We start from the raw sequence: 24,410 nt of genomic DNA, 5'->3' as shown, positions 1-24,410 counted from the left end.
AAGAGGCGCTGTTATTGACGAACGGTGCTGCGTTTTGTGTTGTGAGAGTACGATTGCTTTCTTTGTTAATTCAACTTGACAGTCCTGCAGTGGCTTATTGTACACATTAACAAAACTACTGATGTGCACGAACGTTGTCATCGTACGCACAAACAATTTCATACTTTTTACACCATTTAAACGTGCTTTTCCTAAACGATAATACGAGTGCAATATGTATTACCAGAGTTATAATTGCTATTTATTTGCATGAGTAATTCTGTAACTCAGACGCTCGGTTTTAATTTCCCTTTCATTTGATTCATCACGCCCGAACCATGGCTACAGCAGCAGCAGCCGCGTGCGTTCTTAGGAATGTAAAATTATGTTTTGAAATTATGAAAATAAGCCGCACACTTTATTACATTTTTGCAGATATTTGTTGTAGCAAACAAAATGCACCGTATAAAAGAAACACTTTGTAATATTGCACGATAATTTGCTGTATAACAGCACACCAAGTACCAATCTCGCATTTGAAATTGTCATGCTTTGTGTCTTAAAACACTTTGAGAATTGCTTTGAAAATCTTTATTAGTAATGCCCATCATCGGTCGTGAATTGTTAACATGAAAACAATCTATATCCTGATTGTGAATCATGACTTTGAGTGCTTTGTTCTGAAGTATTGATAATTACAATATCGATTTAAAGTCAAATTTCATAATGTATCCTCATTATAGAATATTGATTGTAAAATATTACTCATGCATTTATGATTTTGCCAAAAAATACAACAATGACTGTACTGTCCAATAGTTAAAATTCACTATCATGATACAGAATCGGACTCTATGAGCGTCAGACAGTGTGTGGCTTGAGTGTGAACTCAGAGAATCGCAGTTTATGAGTGCGACACAGTACAGCTGATGTGCACATGCAGTTGTGTTGTTGGAGCCATGATGTGATGGTAAAACGGGTTTCTTGACACAAATTGGACACGGCTGCCAATACCGTTTTGGCCGTGGCGATTTTGCTGGGACTGGCGCGGAGTAAACGCAGTGTAAAGTGGCGTCGGCCAAGAATCTATAATTCTTCGTTGGACGGCCACGCGCGCGAGACCTCCAGAGGGACATTGATTACCATCGCACTTGAACGTACAATGTTCACACGCTCACGTTGAAAGTTTCTTTTATTGAACAAAATTAGAACTCAAGAGACCAAGATATTTTCGTTCTTTGAGAGTGACCACTGCCCCCGGCTCGCCAAAAATGACAAAAGCAAGAAAAATAACAAGTACAACAATGCAGCAAATAGACATCGGTGCAAAAAAATAATCGTATTGTAATTAAAACCAAGTCGATAAGAAACAAAAACAATCGCGTCACAGAAATCGAAAACGGCGCACAAACGTAAATTTTAAATGAAATTATTTCCTGGAACAAAATCTGCCTCGGACAAATTACTTCACAAAGAAACTTCAGTTACAGAACAATCATAACGGATTTAGGATGATTATTGCACGCGCAAATCTTGACTTAAAGCTTTCGTGATTGCAGTAATTCATATTATTTTGGTTCTTTCGGTAAAGTCACGTGGATAAGTTAAAATAAAATAACAACAACTACGACGTTTCTATCGCAAGACAAGCAGTCGTCGTTTCCTGATGACGACCGCTTGTGTTGCGATCGAAACGTCGTCGATTTTTGTGATTTTCTTTGAACCTATCATCGCGACTTTACCGAAAGACCCAAAAGAGTATCGTACTGGTATATAAACAGGTGAGTGAATGTGTCGAATGCAATTGCAAGTTATACAGAATCGACCGCTTAGCATCACGTTGTGATTTTAGATGGAAGAGTAACCGAGGGCATTTGTGAAGCGATGGAATTCCAGGTGTTTAGTGCAATAATGGAGAATGAATGATAACCATTTGAATTGCTTTATTCTCTGTTACAGTGCAATTCGGCGTTGCAGAGGGGGCATTGCACCAACAAAACAGGTCCCATGATGTAAAGTGCAAAATATTTGTTTTTACAAAAAAAACCTTCAAGGAGGGTATTGTGGCGGGCAAAGTCACGCGGCTGGGCATTGCAACGCAATTGAAATGGACAGGGACACGTCTGATTTACATAATTGACCTCATTGAAAGTTAAACGATAAACAATGCATTCCTGGTTATGGTTCATTGTAAGAGACGTTATTGTGTTTTGCACACGTCACAGCGTGTCTTCTGCAGGATATAAATTCGCAACAGCATGCAAACAAATCCGCCAGACATTAACCGGCCTTCAATGTGTTTAATCATTGGTATTGTATGCAATTATTAGCATCCAACTTATTATTTTTCACCGCACGATATTGCAGCATTAAAATCGATGTTCATAGTGGTATTGAGCGTGCACAACTTGATGCATAATCAGGGTATGGTTTCATGGTATCCGTACAATTCATAAACAGCCATGTTCTGTTCACTGCTGGATGCACGCCTCACCACGCCGTTACCATCCGTCATAGTGCTGCGACGCGACCGTGCATCTGAGTTCTGCACGCACGTCAACCGATTTCACTGCTCCATTTCTGCGGTGTCGTCTTCTGGGGCTTTTTTTTTCTTCCTTTGGCTGCCGTATCCCTCCGTTGGCCGCCGTCCCTTCAATTGATGCGCTCTGCCCAAGCCCACGTGCTTTTGCTCATCGGTGAATATGATGTCTCTCATTTCGGTTGGTTCCTTGAGCCACAAGTTCCTCCTCCTGCCTCTGATTGCTATAAGCAACGTCATCTCTCCACGCTTCTTTCAGTACAGTATTTATACAGCTTCAGTACCGTTCTCTTTCTCAGTGGCCATGTTTACGATCCATAAGCAAGAGCAGGTAACATTCACTATTTGTAAATGTTTGACTTTTCCATAATGACAGAGAACAATTCTGCCATGAAAGCGATGCAACGTGAAGATGGGACACGTTTTCTTTCTTATCTTCATCAAATACGAATATCCCAAAACACTTTGACCTGTTCTCGCTAATCTCTTTCTACGATCATTTGCATACAGGGTACACCTTCAATAAACTCCCTACGTATGCATAGTCTAATGTGTTTTCCAATTGTGTCACTCCAACAAACTGAATTTTGATTTGTCCAGTGAACGTGTTGCACTGTATATTAATTTTATTTTGCTCATTTATCTTTAGCCTGGCCCTTCAGGTACCTTTGGTAGATTATTTAAATTATTTCCTGCCTTCCACTTGTTATAATGATTCAATTCTCATCGGTCTAATTTCTCCTGCCATCCTGAACTATGTTTTGAATGTTAACCATCTTGTTTTTTGCCTGTAACTTATTCATAGTTCACGTGAATGGAGCAGTCACACAGTGGCTAGCACACATCGCTATGCACCCAGTAACTTGGGTTTGATTCACGACCATGGCAAAGGTCAATGGCGATCGATACCCGAACCAGTCCAGGGTCCTCCAGTTTTTCCCTCCACATTCAGAAACACGCGTTTAGATTATTGTCTGGTATACATTTCCACGTGATAAGCCACTTCGCTGATCTATCATTTGTGGCCAGGTTGCGTCTGAAAAAGACGCTAATAGCTCAGTGGGCTTTGCCTGGGAAAATAAAACTAGACGACTTAAAATGTTTTGCTGATGTGCTTACCTTTTCTATACTTTGCACTCCGATCGTTTTTTTTGTATTTGTTTTTGTTGTTGTAACTTTCTGACCAGCCCCTCCGAGACATCTGTGAAAAAGAGCTTTATAGCTCATCGGATTCCTCCAGTATAAATAAAGATTCTGATTCTAATTGAGTCCCAGCCTCTGCTCTTCACTAACCCGCACTGACCAGCAGCCCACGCGATGGCCTTGTGAGGCCTTCAGCTAACAGTAGATTGACGCTGGGGTGTAAATAATTCTTAAATCAACAGTCCCATTATGTCTTCTTGGTTCTTTCGGTAAAGTCACGTAGTTGGGAGATAATACAATAATAAAACGAAAACATAAAAATGTATTATTTTATTAATGATTATTTGTTTTATTATTTTATTATCTCCCTTTTACGTGACTTTACCGAAAGAACCAAGAAGATGAATCCCTGCAGTCACGAAAGCTTTAAATCGAAAAAAGTCCCATTATGTATGCACGTGTGAGTGCGAATTTCTCTCATTCAAATGACGTCGGTGACCGTATGCGTTGATGAACAAATAAAGAGATTAAATAAGTACCGTGTCTTATACTTACTCGGAAGACTTATTAAAGACATTGCACACGTGTGCACAGCAATACTGAAGTGTGAGGCACGTGACAAATCCCAGCGTGTTTTAATTTGGTGGCTGGCGATATTTATACGACTTCTCTCTCCGCTCACCTGACAGGCAGCTCTGCCTTCACTGCACATTGCCTCTGCTGCTTCCCTCCTCGTGCGTTCGATATTGTCTGCTGTGATTTGGGTGCAGTCTCTCCTGACTCCCGTCCAACTCTGCCTCAAAATCGGCAGATTCCTGGTGCTGTGGGGTAGTGTCCCATAGGAAATGGGCAGTCCACAATCATTTGCCATTCGAGTAAAGGAGAATAAAGCCCTCTTTGCATTCCAATGTCGCAATCACGATTCCACACCTTATTCAAGTCCCCATTGTACATATGATCAACTCTGCACCGGCGTTGATAATAACGTTATATTGAGGTTATGCAGCGCCCCCCCTCCACTCCTCTCCCTGATTCATGTCCAGTGCTGCTCATCGATACGCACCTTGGTGATGGGTGGCGCAGTGACACCAGCACACACAGGAGGATTGGATGGCGATCTCAGTCTGATGGACGAGCTTCCTTGCATGGCTTCCTTTGCTATGGATTAAGAAGAGCTTAACCGCCTGATTGCCATCCTGGAGAAACGGCACATTATGCCAGATTCCAACCGACAAATAGGCGCTTCTTATTTAAGTATGGGGTGGGGGGTGGGGGTGGGGAAATGAAAAGGCTCCGATTTGGGAATCAAATGAGTTCAGCTGGTTTCATGCTGGAGTGGATCACAGTGACCCGATGCATGCATTGTATTACCTGTTCAGTCCTTCTCGACAAGATTCGTCTTAACATGCAACGCTCAACCACGCCATGTAAATTAAAGCTGACAGCGTCTGCACCTTAAAACCAGTGTGATGTGGTGGAAATATCTCAATTGCGCAAACGTATCTATGCAGGCAAAACATTTTTTAGCCACGCACGCGGAATAACAGTGGAGAATGTGTGTATCATTACACGGACAAGCATTAAACACATCCTCTGTAACAAATTAGCACGGAGCAACGCGTTTCACCGAGGAAGAACATTTCACATCTTAACACAATCAAGGCTCGTCAAAAAACGAAGGGCCTTCAACATGGAGGCTCAAGATATTTTTTGTCGACGAGGGAATGCTGCGGCGTTTCATATTCAAACCGTCTAGGACATGTAAGCACTGTGCAAAAGATTTGAGAGGAAAACATGCGGTTTTTCCAGGCTAAGTTTGTGATCCAATTGTCTTTTCATGGTGGTGTGATGTTATCTTCCTTGCCCGGTATATAGGAGGTCGGGGGTTCGATGCAGACTCTGACACCTGCTGTATATTTGGAGATTGTATGTTCTCTCTCCCCCTGGTCGCGTGGATTTTTTTCCGGGTCCTCCGTTTTTTTTCTCCACATGAAAAAATATGGGGTTTAGAGTATGTAGCTGCTATAAATTTGCACGTGATAAGCCACTTCGTTGAGCGATCATTTGTGGCCAGGTCGCTTCTGAAAAAAGAGCGGTATAGCTCAGTGGGTCTTACTTGCAAATTTTTTTAAAAAATAGAAAAAAAAGTCTTAAACCGGGTTGTCACGTGTCGCGAGTGGATGGTTTCATCCCGATCAGCAACAAACTGCAAGAACAAATCTCATCATGTTAAACGTGGCATGTAATTGAATTTGTCTTAAGTCCAGTTCTGCAAATAAAAACAATGATCAGATTGACTGCCATGTGATGAGCATTTATAATTTTGCAGGGTGTGTGGAAAAGTAGACCCCGAAAGTGTGTGAATTAAAGCAAGTTCTGTGATAGCCTCCTTCTGCAAGCCCCGTTATCGGTATTAACAGGTTGATGCACCGCTCTGCAATCGCTTTCATGAGTATTGTTTTGCATCTCGTACTATGACGGAAAGAAAGTAGCGCATAACGGCAAGATAAGTGGCAGAGAGCCACAATACTGGTCGTCATGGAGAAGGCGACCGGCAGGGAATGAGCGAAGTGCCACTCAGCGGGCACTCCGAATCCCCATGTAACAAAAAAAGCTGGTTATTTCTTGACTTATTATCACCGTCGTGTGCTCGGTCACACAAGGTCCATAAAGCCTGAGATCGCGGTGTTCTCTAAACACAATGGAAGAAGACAACAATGTTTTTTGGGGATCGTCAGTTCCGTGTTATACTCTGACCCAACACAGATTGGCACAGGAAGTATGGCATCACAGATTATTGTTTTTTTGTTGGGAGAACGTGATGCTGTTGTTTGCTTATGCCTCACATTCCCCCAGCTTAATTATGACGATGACAGCTATTGCTATGCCATTGCATTTTCTGTCAGTTGTAATTAGCGTTGGGCTACAGAGATCCTAATGGCAAATGAGTGCATTGCACTAAATTGTTGAGTTGAGCAGAGTACTGTATATATTCAAGATATGGCCTTCACAGCCTAATACATACGTGTTCCCCCGGAGCGATGAAGTCTGCTTCTTTGCAAAACTTCCAAAAATACTTTGCAGTGTCAATTTCCACCGATTCTATTCCACCACATCCAAAGTGATCAAACAAATTACTCTCAGATCAAAATCTGACCGCAATCTGAGGCAGTTGCAGCTATTGGCTCACCGGCAGGAGAATTAGTCTTGAGAGAAAGATTGCAGTCATTAACTGGAAGACTTGAAAGCTTTCATGCAGTCGGCCAGAAAATATTATATCGCTGGCGAAGGAGCAAATATTTCCGACAAGCCTGTCATCTGACAGTCTTCACCCTCGCATTCCCATCTGCACGTTGTTACGCTTTCATGACAGGACTATTCTCTGTTTATTGAAAAGTAAAAAAAAGAAGTTGTTTCTAACGGCTAAAACAAGCGTTGGGTAGTAATCATGTCTGTTGGAAGGCTGAAGCCAGTGATGGATATTCCACATTATCATGGCAAGGGCCAGTTTGTCCATAGGGCAACCTGTGAAAAGGCTGTTAATGTCCCATTTGTTCGTTTCTCAGTCCGCTTGTCCTGGTGAGGGTCGTGGCTCCCATAAAGTAGTACTCTTTTTATTTACCCAAGAGAGATATAGTGCTTATTTAACCCCTGGTTAGGATATAAACTTGTGACCATTGCACCACCTATCTGGGATATTATTAAATATTTATTTCCACTTAGTCTTTTGTCAAGCCACAGTTGGATGAAGGCCTCCCTGCACAATTGCGGTTGTTTGACCATATTTCACCATGGAGGTTGGTAAAAAGGGGGGCCAGGACTGTCAGATTCTCAATCTCCTCTCTACCCCTCCCGATTATTGCAATGGTGAAACAAAGTCAATAAAATCTGAGGTAATGGATTAGGAAAGCCACTATCAAGCTAACAAACATCGCATCATCGTTGCAAAAATTAGGATGTTTTAAAGACGCACAAACGTTTCAACATTTATTTTTGCTGCAGAATTTTGACTGCTAAATAATTTTGGCTCCCACAGGAGTACAACGGTTTACGAACTGCACTGAATCCGGTGGCCAGAGTTTAATTCCTGGCCATGGCTCACATTGATGGCAAGTTTTATCTGAGCCCTCCCTTCCCAAACACAAACTGATCATGGTGGTGAAGCCTAGGTCATACAACTCCCATGATTGAAATGGAGTAGAGAGGCCTTCATTCAGCAGCGGATTGACAAAGGCCTAAATCTTTTAATTTATGTATGCTAGATACACAGATTGTTGATGGACAAGACTGGTAATGGAATGACAGCCAAAGGAGAGAATCCTCCTGATAGATGGCTGTCGCAGAGATCAATTGATGGCCAGGGGGTAAGTCCATCACAGAACCGTGAAGAATTGTGGCCCCATAAGGGGACTTTTCATACAGCAGTAGATAGACCATGGTTGATGATGGTGATGAGATTTAGAATACTTATAAAAGTTACATGTAAGTATTATGACCATGAACGCAATATAAATTTGATTTCGGTCGATCGTTTCGAATGCACTAACAAAGTTCCACTCAGGATTATAAAGGGCAATTGGTGTTAGCATGGTCAACAGAGATTAACCCTGATATTTTAAAAATGTCTAACTTATTTATCCGAGCTGTTTCCACTTTGGAGACATGGGCACATTACAGTGCTAAGAGGTTGGGTGATGTGCCTGTGTACCAATCCCTAAGCAATGCCTGACCTTTGTCCGTTCATGTTCGGAATTATAAATAACTCCCTTGTCCTCTGGATTATTATATTTTGCCAACCCATCGGATTAACGCTTTTCCTATACATTTTTAGCGTTTACCAAAGGCAGCTTTTGGCATGAATTGATTTAAGCTTTTCCCTGTGTGTGTGTGGCTCTGCAAGAGACTGTTCATTGTTGGCCCTAAGATTGACAAGAGGGTTAAAGCATTTAATTGACATTTTCATGCTGCTTGTGTCAGGCGATGCTTTTTGGTCGCATTACAGCCCTGAAATGACTTGCTCGTGCCACTCATGGCTGAACATTCTCCACTAGAAGGAGCTCCAAAGAGCCCCTCAAAAGGCTATTTTGATCTGCTCTTCTATGGCAGCCAGGCATCTTGGAGGAGGTATGAGTACCCACAATTTACCCCCACCACCACATGCGACAAACTCTGGTGTGTTCCCATTTACTGTACACTGCGGGGTGGATGGAGGCATCGGGATTTGAGACGCGTCCATAGTTTCGACTGCCATGGCTGGCGAACGAACTCGACCACCTCCTGGAATGCAAGTCCAGTGTGCCAACCACTAACACCATGGCAGCATCCCACTGGCGTCTGGTTTGTGGGGTGGTTTTTTTTAGTTCAGGTAAACGTTGAAAATTTCACTTCGATTTTCAGTCGCCTCAATTATCACATGTTGATGGCGACATCGCACTATTAGCACGGTTGGCTACATCTGGTGCAAAAGACGTTCAAGTTAAATTTCGATTTAAAGCTTTTGTGACTGCAGGGATTCATCTTCTTGGTTCTTTCGGTAAAGTCACGTAGAAGGGAAATAATAATTCTCACGACGTTTCGGCCACAACGCAAGCATAATTGGCGAAAGAACCAAGAAGATGAATCCCTGCAGTCACGAAAGCTTTAAATCGAAATTTAACCGCCACTACGGGGTGGGATTCCACAAAACTCTAAGATCTTTCTCCACCTGAGAACGGCTGCTTGCGTTGTGGCCGAAACGTCGTGAGAATTATTATTTCCATTCTACGTGACTTTACCGAAAGAACCAAGAAGACGTTCAAGTTACATACATACATTACACTGGTCAACACTTTTTCTGGCATAAGGTATTCCAACGGTTTTAATGTAATTTTGGGGTGCTGATTCCAAATCTGGCATCAGTTTTTGTCTATCACATCAGGTTTTTGAGATATCAAATATTGCATTTTCAATAAAAACTGCAGAAGAAAAATATAAAATAAATGTGGATATCTACATAAAATGATATTATAAACACACTATCCTAAAAATACAGCACGATATTTTAACACTAAAGTAGTCACTGACTCGCAACAACTTGCAATCATAAGTGACAGAGTTAATTTTGGGTAAAATCAATGAAAATGGGGTATGCCGATAGCATAAAAATGGATGTGATAGAGCAAATCTGAGATCAGATTTGGAATCAGCACCCTGAAATTAGTCTAAAACAGCTCCAAAAGTCCAGGCCAGAAAAAATGTTTTTTTTTTGTTGACCAGTGTTATAGCTCTGTTTGACCAATTTACATCTGGCATGTAGTCAAGGTCAAGCAATTTTCCTTTGGGACTGTATATTTATTGTATGATGATATAATAATAATAATGTCATAGATAAAAAAAAATAATTAGGCTGCACTGATTAATAAACCTGAATTCCCAAATGTGGGAGATTCTCAACGTGATTTGGGTGTGTGGGCTTGGCAAGGCTCTGCTCCTATCATGCTTTTCCTCATAGCTGCTTATTTACACCTTGGGTGCGTAATGCAAAGGGATTAAACGCTGTTCCTGGCCGTGTGCACACTCTGAATCAATTTCAGTGGGCCACAGATAGTCGGATACGATCTGTTTCTCCGCCAGCTCCAGGGCACACAGATGGCTCTCGGAGGCACCGTTCTGTCCGCAGCACCTAAGCAATTCGGGCTAATGTGACACGGCAGTGGAGGCTGATTGAGGACATTGGGCATCAAGGCCGGCCAAATCAAGCCATTAGCCGCTTGCCGCAAAGAGGCGTTGTTGCAGCCAATGGCTATAATATCTCTAATGGCTGCTTAAAATGTGTGCCCATAGCACGTCGGTTATGGTGGCATAATTAAAGTATAGCGCTGGTTAGTTTTGCACGATAGAACAATAATGGCTTTCTTTGAACATCAGCATGCATTTGAATGGGAATTGTTACTGCCGCAGTTTTGTGTTGTTGCCTTTTTACGAATTGTTCATAATAGCCCCATTATGTCAGTGTTAAAATGTAAGAAAAAACTTGCCCAATGCTTAAAGCTATTATCAAGTTTCCCCCCCTATTCTTTATTTTTTATTTCAGCTTGCAAATGGGCATATAATGTATTCATGGTGCTTCCATCTTAAGATTAAAATTGCTTTTCCAATATTGGGAATTTAATGAACACTCTCCTCGTAGGATTACAGAGCTTACATAGGATTAGTGCAGCTTTCTTTTAAAAGCAATGACATTAGAAAGAGCACTAACACCTCTCTTTATTGACGCTAACGTGATGAAGATTAGGTGTTTCCTTGATGGCCGCGCCGTAGCTTTTGCACGGGGCGTGGAGGGGAGTGTGCACTCACGAAACACGAAGTAATGGCTCTGAAGTAATGGCGATCGATAACCATGTCATCGGTTGTAATGTGTTGGAGCTGATTTTGCATTGTTATAAGGAAGATGGCCTTTGTGGGGAAATGATTTTTTTTGGTGTTTACTCCATTGTATATGCGTGCCGCTTTGCTCAGACAAAGATCGCCCCTCGTAGCTTTCACATGCTCGTTTATAATTCGTTTCTTTTGGTTAAAATTGCGTAGGTAAAATTGTATTTTTTTAAACTATAATCCCCTACGACCCGACAAACCCAATGAAATCAAGTTGTCACTTGGACAAAACTAACCCTCCATGAAGAAAAAATTATACATCGTAATTTAATAATCCTAATCTTGGTAGGGAAAGCCAAAATATACAATGTATCTTAACAGACTGTTGGGGCAAGTGCTGTTAGCGAGCACCTATGAAGGCTACCGGCACGGCGCACGAGGGGGTGGGTGGCTGGCACCACGCCTTGCTGTCTGTGTCTCCGCAGTGGAGATGTTTAGACATCGCACCAAGTACTAATTTAATGCTGAGTCGACCTAGGGGAGGCCTGGCAACTGTTCAAATATTTGCCACTGACGTTGACTAGAGCAGGAATCTAACTCGGATGGCATGGTTTGTCGCGCACTGCACTAACTACGATACTGCTACTTTACCATCAATACAAAGACCCCCCCCCCCCCCCCATAGAGCCTTAACATACCATTGGAGCAAGTGCTCTTAGTGCACGGCACACGAGGGGGTGGGTGGCCAGCACCACGCCTGATCACCTTTGTCTCCCCAGTGGTGATGTTTGCACATGGCACCAGGTACTCATTTTAGGCAGAGTCGACCTAGGGGAGGCCCTAGACCGGTTCATATGCTCATCGAACTCGGGTCGCCAGGTTTGTAGCGCAGCGCGCTAACCACTACACTACCGCACCATCATGCACATTCACACACTCACTCACCTCAAAGTAAATAATGGTTTCATGTTGGCTGTGACCTTGTCGAAGCAGTTCCAGCTGTACTGCACCATGCAGGCATTGTTGATGTGTGTGTGATGCATAATTGTATTATTGCCTATTAGCAAAGAGTTTCAGGTTTATTTCCTTTTATGCATATGTGATTCAAATTTAAACAACTGTCATTGTTTTGCATTGCACTTAATGATTTAATGACTTTAAAAATGAAAAAGTTGAAGTAAATAAAGTTCGATAAGTAAAACAATAACTTTTATAAAAGCATGATTTTTTTTTCTTGCTGTGGTTGTCCCACCTGATGACGATTGCTTGTGTTGCGATCGAAACGTCGTGATCTATTATTTTTCTACCTACGTGACTTTACCGAAAGAACCAAAGATTATGGATTCCTGCAGTCACGAAAGCTTCAAATCAAGCATGAATTGTTAAATTAATCAATCAAAAGTGACATGTGAAAGAACAATGAGGGGAAAATGTGGACGTGAATCTGGATAGGTGACGCGATTTCCCTTGATGGCACACTTTGTATCCATTAAAAAAAAAATTCATATCTATCAAACAAAATTCATAACTAGGCCACAGGAACCAAAAGTGTTACCACTGCACCAACCTCCCCGATATTTTTTCCAACCATTTATGTTCCTGCGAAACAAGTTTGTGTATTGCTCATTTGACAGCCTCAGCAGCACCTCCCCAATGGACACCTTCAACATATACATATGTAGATTTGACCGTGCTGGATACTGGCACATCTGAAGCAGAGGATCTACAACAATATCTCTTGACTGTGCTTGGCCATAAAATCAGGGAAACGAAGCAAACGACCACATTTACATCAGGAAGAGTCTGTGATAAGGCATGCCAGCGCGCCATATGTAAAACTGGTTTGCCTGGTTGCCTGTAATCTGCAATTCTCTTACATCGTGATGGAAATTATTTTCACTGATATGGTGCAGAGCTTAGAAACATTAACCTTTTGGAATGATATGTATTTTCACTAGCTCTGGATTCGGTGTTGTGTAAGGAAAATAAAGTAAAAAAATACATATATTTGACATCACCCTTATTTTGGCAACATTTAATAAAGCCATTTTTTTGAATATGAAAGGATGACTTCAGAGCAACATTTTGTTGACCAAAACAGAGGTAATATATTGTAAGTCTATTCTATGACAGATGGTTGAAACTAATGTAATGTAAAACCTGCTTTCGTGCACTGAATTGTGTTGCCTTTGAGTTATAAACATTCATCTGTGTTTGGCTCAACATAAATATAAATTTTCTACCGCAGCAGCGTAGCTCAATGAGGTCTTGGGACAGAAATCACTTTGACAAACAGCAGACTTTTAAAGTGCAATGTCCAAATTAATAAAAAAAACAACAAAAGAAATCCAACAACTCTCAGCACAGGTCTATTACTATATATTTGATATAGACGCTAGGCAATGTATTAATATTTATGACTTGTGAAATGTGATGGGAAGTTAATTTCCTGGCTACACAAAACAAATGGTGAATTGTCGTATTGGCAGTAAGCAGGGCTTAATATATCTGTTGTTTGTTGCTGTGAATATTTGACATTTTCTGGCAGCAGATGGGAGGCATCCATTGTAACACTTGCAACACTTACGCACAATTCATGGCGCCCATCTAGCGCAAAGGCTTTTTTTTTTATTCGAGACACGGCCTTCAAAAGGTGTCCCAATGATATTCTCATGGTGGTATGACACTGATTCAAGCATTAATTACATTCCGGTGTGCACATGCAAAGATCCAGAGCTCTGGTGAACCACATACACCTTTTGAGAATTGTACTTGAAGATACAAGCACGGGCGACTTCAGATGAAATTTCAAACTTGAGCTCAGGTCAATGTTAACATGCACTTATTCCATCATGCCAGGAATGTAAATTCTGCCATGAATTGGATATTTTCAGCTCACTAGTGTCAGTAATTCTAATTCATGTCAGTGTCGTGAACACTGTGGAGAAAATTATATATCCATGGACTTGGTATAGTCATGAATTTGAATTTTTTGGCACCATGACTCTCACTCAAATCAATAGATGATGCCAACCCAGGGGTCCGTTCAAGCAAATGAAAGTGGATGAAGATTAAAATGATTATACCAATTCAATTGACATCCCTAAGTCACTTGGTGTTAGGCTAAGTCACCCTAACACACCATGGGCAATGTACTGAAGTTATCATAAGACGTACAAAATAAACACCTTAAAATAACAGAATACAGGTAGCCTGCAGAGAATGTTTTTACTTGAAGTAACCTGTTCACGTGACGTCAAGGGATTGTACAAACGGCTGCCAACAAGTAAAACAAGTATAACCCGTAAAAACAAAGTTTTTCACTATAAATCCTTTCGTCCTCTGCCTTGAGATGGCTGCCACCTATGGGTCAGATGATTGCATTGCACCATTAAGCAATTGGTAATTAAATATAATTTTTTTTCCTAAAAAGTGTAAAATTTTGCAAAAAAAATTTCTCGAAAATAAATTGTCACGCACAACGAGTCTGTGTGGAAAATGTCAGCTCGATTGGATCACGGGAAGTGGGTTAAAAAACGACCGAAGGATTTGCACGGTCGTAAGCGCGCAAGCAAGCGAACTTAATATAAAGGATAAAACAAGGAATATGTTCACACGATGGCATACTAGTGTTCATTTTGTTGTTGCCTACATGTCATCGGATAGGTGACCGGGTGGTTTCACGTGCATCACATCTCACGGATGATCAGAGAGAAAATACCTCCTGAGTCACCTTTCCTAATCCATTCATAATCATGGCTGTTTTTTTTTTAAAGTAGATTTTGCGGTTTGTAGAGGTCCATTTCTCCTGATGGACCGTGAGGGATCATCCCAGGATTGAGGGGAAGGGTGATGATTACAAGTGCTGTGGCAGGAATGGGTAATGCTAATGCTCGCGATTGATCGGGGGGGGGGGGGGGGGTGGGGAGTGGGGGCCGGAACACTCTCCCCACACCCTGGCAAGCCCTTTATAGTTAGCGCTGATGAATGACACAGTTCAAGAGTCAAAATGCGTGTTCAAGCACCAAGCAGGAAGTTGTGCAGTATTTTGTGCCCTATTTATGGACAACATAAATAACAATTAATCCTCCTTAATGAGTTTTTTTTGCTCCGGTGCACTCGGGCTATCGTCAATGGGAAGACCGCGAGAAGAGGCTAAAGACCAGGACAATAATCACGTCGCTCCCGGCAGTGACGAAGGGATACACACACTGGGTCTTACGCTACTGGTGCGGATAAATGTTGACAATTGCTGATAAACTTTACGGAGCTGCACAAATTGTAAATAGAATGCAAATTACTTAAATCCCGAGGCCATGATGGTTCAATGGTGTTGTGTTTTCTCCTATTTATTCCCACGAAATAAAAGACGTTGAAAACAAATACTGCTTTGGAGCAAATTGATTTAAGTCAAACCCCCCTTTTCATTGCTGTTTGTCAGACGATAATTTCATGAACGCAAGCTAAACACATTGTAAAGATTCATTCTAAAAAAAACAGGCTTAATGAAACATTAAACTGCCATTTAAAGGCGGAAAAGTTAAATGGTGGAATACAGTATTTTTATTACTTGTTTTTCTAAATTGCTCTTAGTCGCTTAAATACCCCATCATTGAATGTGCAGTGATGTGTGCGCCGCAATTTGATGACCTCGAATCATATGCAACAAACAATATATTAATGTTTGCTTTTATTTGGGTTAAGCTTAAATCCAGAGTAATGCATAGTATGCTTGGCCTATTATGAATGTTTGGATGGTGCTCAAATCAAAATTTGTATTTCAGTGGCATGTGCAGTGGCAGTGCAGTCATTTGCACTGTGGACCTGAGGACTGAGCTTGATTCCCGTCATGGCTAAAATGAGAAGTGAGTGACATCTAAAATAATTCCCATGTTTGACCCCTTAACCACCAATTGGCACTGACCCGCTTGATGAAATATGGTCAAACAACCTCATGACTGACACAGCATGGCGAGACCTCCATTGAGCAGTTAGTTGATTGATAAATGGCTATACATCATGATTATTATTATTTAATACAATGGCATGCAATGCGTTTCATCACAATGCTAGACATGATCTACAAGGTGAAGGGAGGCGGGGGAAGTGCTGATGGGTAGAGTGAGATCTCAGTGTGGGCTCGAATGCTGGAATTGCTTTAAATTTGACTTGCGACGATGATGATGGCGACGTTTAATCACGACATTTTGAATGATTGTGATGTGTGATGCATGAGCTGTATTCCTTAATGAAAATGATCTCATTTCCCATGCTGGTATTGTCTGAGCACCAACCAGTCATTAGTTCTATATTACGTGCTTGATTGGGTGCTGGATAAGTGATTTATTGGACACTGGGCTGAAACAGGTGTTTTGAAATGATTACTGGTAAGCCTCATGTGCACAATGGTTTATGCTCACAACATCGCATTCGCACCACACGCAGAGAGCACTGTACATCAAACCATCATTTAAATGTGTCAAGTGAAAAATGTTACAAACAAATTAATTACACTTAAAGTGAAATTATATTGCACAAGATTAAGCCCATATGATGTGGTAGCATCGGTAGAATGTGAACTATCTTTGAGAAAACAAAGCCGAAAATATAATGGCATCTGCACTGTGAAATTTTTTGCAATGCAAATTTAACGAATATGTAATTTTGAACGTATTTGTATTTTGCATCGCATTCGTTTTTAGAAAATGTGCCGTTAGTACATTTATCAATCGTACATTCATTATTTTAAGTAGCCATACATTCGGATATAGCCACAATCGGATGGATAAGTACAAGCGCCACAAACACGTCAAACAAGTAAAAGTAACCACAGTACATTCCGAATACGACTTAAAAACACAGATCATCAAAACACACGGAAACGCGTGTGCATCGCTTCGCTGTGCATGAGATTCCCACGTTGATTTGATGTACATTGCACCAAGACATTTAGGCCAAGTAAAAATGTTGCCCTGGGCTAAGCTGAAGTTGGCTTAACATGAATCAGCCACTGCCCTAAGCCTTTGCTCGATAGCACAGCGTCGACCACCCGAGCAGATTTGATTTCGGTGCTGGGCAATTCCAATCCAAACCAAAGCTGCCCATGGCTTATCGCTCACCAATGCTGGCAGCTCCAAGGGGACTGTTTCTTCGCTGGTGGTGCCACGTATGAGTGGCAAAAAAATAAACCATAGTAGACTGTTGGAAGTAGGACATATCACTGTACTTGAAGAGGGGGATAACGACATGTAATTGCATTGTTTGAGTGGTGTTTTAAAATGCGACGGACACAATCCAGGACTTTTAAGGCTTACGGATATCCTATGGCAGCTATCGAAAAAAAGAGAACAATCCTGGAAAAAACGTAACAGGTGGCAACCCTAACCTTCATTCGCGGCTGCTGTTTGGGCGTAGAAGCTACTGGGTCCTGTTGTCGCAAACTGGAGCAAGTGTGCCAAAACAACGAATTGTATTTATTTTGGTTTTTCACTCTCACTGGAGCATGCTGATCCTGCGTGTATGTGAAATGTGTCTGTGTGGGGAGCGGGGGAGTAGCGGATAGCGTGCTGCGCTCCGAACCCCGCTTACGGCCAACACCATTGAAGATTATGTGAATCCCTCCTGGGCCTCTCCTAGGTCGACTCGGCCTCAAATTAGTACCTGGTGCGATGTGTAAACATTGCCACTGGGGAGACAAAGGCAGCCGGGCGTGGTGCTGGCCACTCACTCCCTCGTGTGCCGTGCCGGCCTTCATAGGTGCTGCTCGCTAACAGCACTTGCCCCAACAGTCTGTTAAAGCGGTGGAACGGTGGTTTGGCTCATCTGCGTGTGGTTCCCTCGCGATGGGTGAAGTCAGTGGCGAGGTGATATCTAAAATTGTGCAGGGTGTCCCACCTTCACCAGCCCACACTGATCCAGTGAGTGAAGTGTGCTCAAACATCCCTCATCACTGGTACGGCATTGGCAGGCCTTCATCTAGCAGTGGATTGCTAAATGGTTGTAAGCGATTAAACAATATTATTCAGTATAATTATAGCATACCTACTAGATAGAAGTTTCCACCTGCGTACGAATCTAAAATATTTTTTGACAACGAAAAAAAACGGTTATTTCTACGCGTCATATTGAAAGAATTCCGTGTTGTCATCGAAACGTCGCACAAAAACTCACCGTTTTCTTGATCGATGCAAAGCCCCCTCTGTTTTGTCGCAACCGTTTTTTTTGGGGCTCTGTTGCGTTCCAGTCGGCGGCTGTGAGCGATGATGCCCCCCCCCCCCCCTGTGGTGGAACAGTGGAGCAACGGGGGGGGGGGGGGCATTTTGTGCTCGTGTGGTCGCGCTAGGCCTCGGCGAGGTAAGGTAATTTACCCTTTTTACCGGGTAAAAGGGTAAAGGTGTCGACATGCCAAGGGGTAAGGGTAAAGGGTAGGGTAAAGATAGGCTCGTTGCTTTTTACCTTATACCTTACCTGCTAAAGGGTAAAAGGTAGGGTAGAGTGATTGTATTGTGGTAAGGTAAAAGGTAGGGTAAAGGTAGGCTCGTTGTTTTTTTACACTTTTACCTTACCTTGCCCGAGGCCTAGTCGCGCACTCGTCATCTCAAAATGTTTCAAAAAAAAATATCCCACCCCAGTTGACGTACATTTTAATCGGCGGCTAAAAATCAAACACTCAAGTGAAAATGACCACGTTAAGCGTTGCACTGAAAGGATTAACTGTGTTCCATGTAAACGATACTGGACTTGCAGGTACATTCCTTTCTTAGAAAGGAAATGTGAGAGCTTTTGAGGGTGGCGTTTTAAATGCTGCTACGTTGAGTCCCCCCCCCATGTTTCGTGAAAAAAACGTGCACAAATTTGAGGAATATGGAAACGCTGTGCGCACCAAGATGTTGTACGCCTGAAAAGTTTGGAATGTGCGAACCTTTCGTATGGAATGAAGCCATGCTGTCAGGTTGGTGTATTCAATGAAAGAGAACTCAATCTGTTAGCAATGTGTATCGTACCCACATTTGACTACAGTATTATTATTTGCTGCACACCCTTTACATTCTGATTCTGATTACCAGTTGCGTTTTCGCGTGGAAAGGTTTGAATAGTCTGTACATCCTTATTTGACACGAACATTCATGACCAACCAAACTAATTCCTGGCAACGGCTCAACACATTCTGGCACACCGCAATAATGTCGAGGCAGCAGAGGCAGTATGCACACAGTGCCGTCACATATGTTTCCCCTTGGTATCAAATGAAAAACATAAATTATAGTCACGGTAAAGGTTTGGGATGTGTCAACTTACTTCTGATCGCTGATCTTGATAACATGTTGTGGGTATAAATAGATCTGTCATATACCAACTTTGTTAAACTGGACTCTAATGATTTTGTGAATAGGGAGTCGCATTGTGTTTAAGTGCTGTATTTTTTTTTCTTTCTGTGGCTGCTATTGCTAGGCAATTTGCAGCCATGCATATTTATTAAAACATTGCCTCCTTTCGCAGTTCACATATACCGCACACAATTATATATTAGAGTAATTACATTTTTATTGAACTTGCTTCAAGGCATTTGTTTATTAAAATGGTCTTAATTGCTAAGTAAGATTTGTAGGTATGAATATGGTGATTGCATACCAATCCACGACTCTTCTACGGTGCAGTAAAATGCTTTGTTGGATTGTATTTCATGCTCGCACATCGAAGCTTCCTGCCTACACTGACCCTCACTAACTAGCGTAGGGAAGTATGGTCAAAAACACTCCCACGACTCATACGGCGTGGGAAGGCCATCATCCGGCAATGGGTTGTTCAGAATTACTGTCAGAAATTATGACATTTTGATTTAAAGCTTTCGTGACTGCAGGGATTCATATTCTTGGTTCTTTCGGTAAAGTCACGTAGAAGAGAAATGTTATTATTTTATTAGTTCCCTTCTACGTGACTTTACCGAAAGAACCAAGAATATAAATTATGACATGTTTAAAACTTTCAATCATTTACCTCTGCAGATGTCCTTGCCTTGAAACTCATCCTATTTGTCTTTTATCGAGTTCTTTATGCGATCTCAGTGTGCTTGTTCCATATTTAAAACATATATAAAAATACAAATATTTTATCTATCATGGCTTTAGTTTGGGAGTGCTTGAATGACTGCGCCAGTTTCCACTTCACTCAAAACGCCGTTCTCATCGTCTACAAAGGTCAGGGAACATTTGACCGCTTACCCATTGTGAGTGGTTATTGGTATAAATACACATTTTTTTTAATCCGCTTATTCTCGTGAGTGGTTGGTTTATAAATTGACCGTGATTCTGCTCCCAATGATCTTCAAGAACTCCTTGTGTCGATGTGTTTTAAGATGCGAGGCTTATGGGCTCTCAATTCTTCACATCGGTTGTCTCTCACCTCGCTTTAAAGTTACATGATTAATTTCTAATTATCATTGTTGTCCATTTGTTTTGTATCACGTTGGAGAATTAAATCTAATTTACATTAACTTCCGCTGCTCTTGTTTATTTTGCGTTAACTTTTAATTTACTGTAGTTTGTTTGTTTCAATGATCAGAAGCATTTTGGATGATCCAAAATTTAATTTGGCAGCTTCTTTTTATGATTACTAAATAAACTGTATGGAATCAAAGCAGATTTAAATCAAGAGATAACACACCGCGATGAGTAGAAAGCTAAATTAGCAAGCATCTGTCATGTCCTATGAAGAGTGCTCTAGTAATTTATTTTTGATGTTTCTGTCATCACTTGTGTGTGTGTGTGTGCAATGCTACAATCCCGATGACATCGGTTCAATTCCTGGCCACGGTTAATGTCAGTGGCAAGTAATATCTTAACCGGTCCTGGGCCTCCTCTAGGTCGACTCGGCCTCAAATGAGTACCTGGTGCGGTGTGTAAACATCGCCACTAGGGAGACAAAGGCGGCCAAGCGTGGTGTTGGCCACACCACCACCACGTGCACCACGACAGCCTTAATAGGTGCTCGCTAACATCACTTTCCCTCCAACAGCTTGTGTAGGCCATAGGGGGGGATCTTTGTATTTGTGTGTCTGTGTACACGTGTGTCGACTCAGCCTCAAATGAGTACCTGGTGCGGTGTGTAAACATCGCCACTAGGGAGACAAAGGCGGCCGGGCGTGGTGTTGGCCACCCACCCCCCTCGTGTGCCGTGCCGGCCTTTATCGGTGCTCGCTAGCAGCACTTGCCCCTACAGTCTGTCAAGGCTATACGGGGGATCTTTGTCTTTGTGCGCACACACACATTGGGGTAAACCGTAGCCTTAATTCAGAGCTGGTTCTGCGGCTCATATATCAGTGCAGCATGGCACTCCATCATCGCCTGGCCAGAAATAATGACACAGCTTGGAGATGGAGCCATGGGGTGGACAGAGACGTGGTGACGCTGCGATTTATCGATGCTCGCACGGCGCGTTGTGTTTACGCCATTTCTTCTGGGTGGTGCACGTGTCACAATGTCCAGGCTCGGGTCACGGCTGGTTTTGAGCGATGGCCATGGGGGAAGCCAAGTTGCGTCGTGGTGGACAAATGGATGGAGCTCATTCATGCAGATGAGATGTCCTTCGTGAAACACTCGCTAAAGGTGGTCAAAATAACATTTCAAAATCGTCGCTCTTGAGTGAAAACATTGTTGACAGTACTTGTGCATTGACGCTTTCATATCGCGCATTAATCGATAAGCACAACATGATGTGAAACATATTTCGGACACGTTTATATTTTTTGTGGTTGGTATTTGCATATTTCCTTCTGTAGTGCTTCATGTGTACAGATAAATTCACAAGAGTGTATTTAAAACTTGTCATTGCTAAACATTCTACGTCTAAATGAGAGCTAAAGAGCATCAAGTTTGTGCAATTTTGGAGACTTCGGCAGTTTAGAGCTATTTGCGAGCATCCAGATGTGTCCTTCAGATTGTGTTTATTCATACCATACAGTATCTTCTCGTTATTCTCGAGGGATACATTTCAGAGATGCTCTTGATAGCAATAGTTAGTGGATAATGATATTGGCATACGAATATCGCAGTCGCAACATCTGCAGATGCTTCTGAAGCTTCGAGAAGTTTTCTCTATATCTCTGTCACCTCTATCGTATCACTTTTTCTCCCATCACTTTATCTCTAATCACTTGATCACTCATCACTTTATCTCTAATCACTTTCTCTCCCATCACTTTCTCTCCCATCACTTTATCTCTAATCACTTTCTCTCCCATCACTTTCTCTCCCATCACTTTATCTCCCATCACTTTCTCTCCCATCACTTTATCTCTAATCACTTGATCACTCATCACGTTCCTCTCTTTCTCTCTCGAAGCAGTCGTGTAGAGTTCCAGATGCGATTCACATGTAGCCAAAATTGCGGATTGCTAGTTCGTAAATAACGAGGGAATACGGCAGTATTCACAAACACCACGTAGTCAAGTGATCAATGCAGGACAACAGCAACTACATTCAATACACAGAGCCTATATATACTGGTTTTCTGGCAGGAAGGGGCCATACAATACTCCATGTTGCTGTTTCGTCAATAACAGATTACTGCAGTGCGTAATGTCCTAATCTGATTTCTGCACATGCTGATTAATGAAGTGCTCTTGCCTCGCTCCATAATAAAATTTGGAGGTTTCGTATCTGACCATGACTCCAATTGCCTGCCTTGCCGAAAGCCCATTCCAAGGGTGTCTGGCCCTCTGCGAATGACCGCATGCTTTCCCCGTTTGCGTGTTTGCTGTTATGGGAGTACAATGCCCTAGGCCAGAGTCAGTGCAGTGAGATTCTAATTTTCAGCTCTTTCGTGAAAACAGTAAAACATAGCACACGTTTGTGGGACTTGATGTTAACATTGAAATAATTCACATGTGTGTGTATCCCTCGGAGAGCTGAGGTATCTCAATGGAAACTCACTCGCGTTCCGTATACAGTGACTCGGTTAACCGCAAACGTACTCTGTTGTTTTAGGGCATATATGGTAGACGCTGCTGCATTCGCTTGTGGGAGCCAAAGCTATGGCTAATCGCAGTCCAAGCAGGTAGATGTTCAAACTAATTTCTGTTGCCCTAATTTTCAGTAAGCAGGTAATAATTAACAAGTAAAATACTCTTATCATGTTTCGATTTAAAGCTTTCGTGACTGCAGGGATTCATCTTCTTGGTTCTTTCGGTAAAGTCACGTAGAATGGAAATAATAAAATAATAAAAATAAAACATAATAAAATAATTCTCACGACGTTTCGGCCACAACGCAAGCAGCCGTTCTCAGGTGGAGAACAGGTCTGTCGAGAAGACAGAGTCTGAATGACACACCCCAGGCTTGGAGCGACTAATTAAGCTGGGATGGAGGGGGGAAGAGCGCCTTGACAAAATAATTTGCATATCAAGAGGAATTTAGCATATTTGCATTTCCCATAAATTATGTTTTATTATTAATTATTATTTTATTATTTCCATTCTACGTGACTTTACCGAAAGAACCAAGAAGATCTTATCATGTTTTTGAGTTAAATACTTTTTTTGGCGCTTGTAAAGAGTCTTTATTGAAAGGTTTATGAATAACATTTTAAAACAGCCATACAGATGATTGTGCAATACGTTTTCCTTCTTATGAACATGAACGCTACCGATTTTAATTCAAATGAGTGCAAGTTGTCGAAGAGATTTCGATTTTAAAGCTTTCGTGACTGCAGGGATTCATCTTCTTGGTTCTTTCGGTAAAGTCACGTAGAATGGAAGTAATAAAATAATAAAAATTAAACATAATAAAATATAATAAAAATAAAACATAATAAAATATTTTATAATGTTTTATATTATTATGTTTTATTTGGATTATTTTATTATTTCCATTCTACGTGACTTTACCGAAAGAACCAATAAGTTGTCGAAGAGATATTGACCAGATAAAAAAAAACACAGTTTCAAATTGAACTCCATATGAAAAGGTAATGGAGTTTGAGTGCTGTCTGTGCCTCTTGTAACAAAGTATTAGCGATAACTTGATAATCGAGTCTGCTTCGGTGCCATATTTTCACAAAAGGATTAGATGTGTGTATTGTAAGTACGTACTTTACAAGAATTACATCGCGAATTCGTTGAACATCTTAAACGCCGAGCATATCGCTTTTTGCAATGCTGTGCCCTGTCCTCTGATGTTGCCTTCATGCGGTGCAAAGGCTTGAAAGCTATCGGTTTGCTCTCGGCATATCCAGTTGCTCGATCAGCCTTTATTTTTGAGATATTTATGAGGGTAATGTGAGACGCTGGGAGTGGAGGGAAGGACGTATTGATTTTTATCATGTCCGGCCATCTGGCCTGGCAGGTATTGGAAGCGTGGTTTCTGTGAGCTCTCGGGCAATCGGAAGCAGCATTAGCCCA

General features: G+C 41.7%; 1 protein-coding gene across 2 annotated transcripts in view; it reads left to right on the top strand.

Moving 5' to 3' along the window:
• The window catches only part of LOC133346052 (thrombospondin type-1 domain-containing protein 7A-like), a 234,534-nt gene that overhangs the window by 17,626 nt on the left and 192,498 nt on the right, over window positions 1-24,410 (top strand). The window contains exon 2 of one of the 2 annotated variants that reach the window (XM_061557347.1): window positions 21,499-21,618. The exons of the other annotated variant lie outside the window; for it this stretch is intronic. The gene's annotated coding sequence lies outside the window, so the exon portion shown is untranslated. The remainder of the gene's footprint in view (window positions 1-21,498; window positions 21,619-24,410) is intronic. 2 annotated transcript variants of the gene reach the window in all.

Source organism: Lethenteron reissneri, chromosome 23 (assembly GCF_015708825.2).
Source record: "Lethenteron reissneri isolate LAM-NWPU_2019-01 chromosome 23, ASM1570882v1, whole genome shotgun sequence".
Taxonomy (NCBI): Eukaryota; Metazoa; Chordata; class Hyperoartia; order Petromyzontiformes; family Petromyzontidae; genus Lethenteron; species Lethenteron reissneri.
Note: the sequence above shows the minus strand (reverse complement) of the source record. Positions and strands in the feature narration are given on the sequence as shown.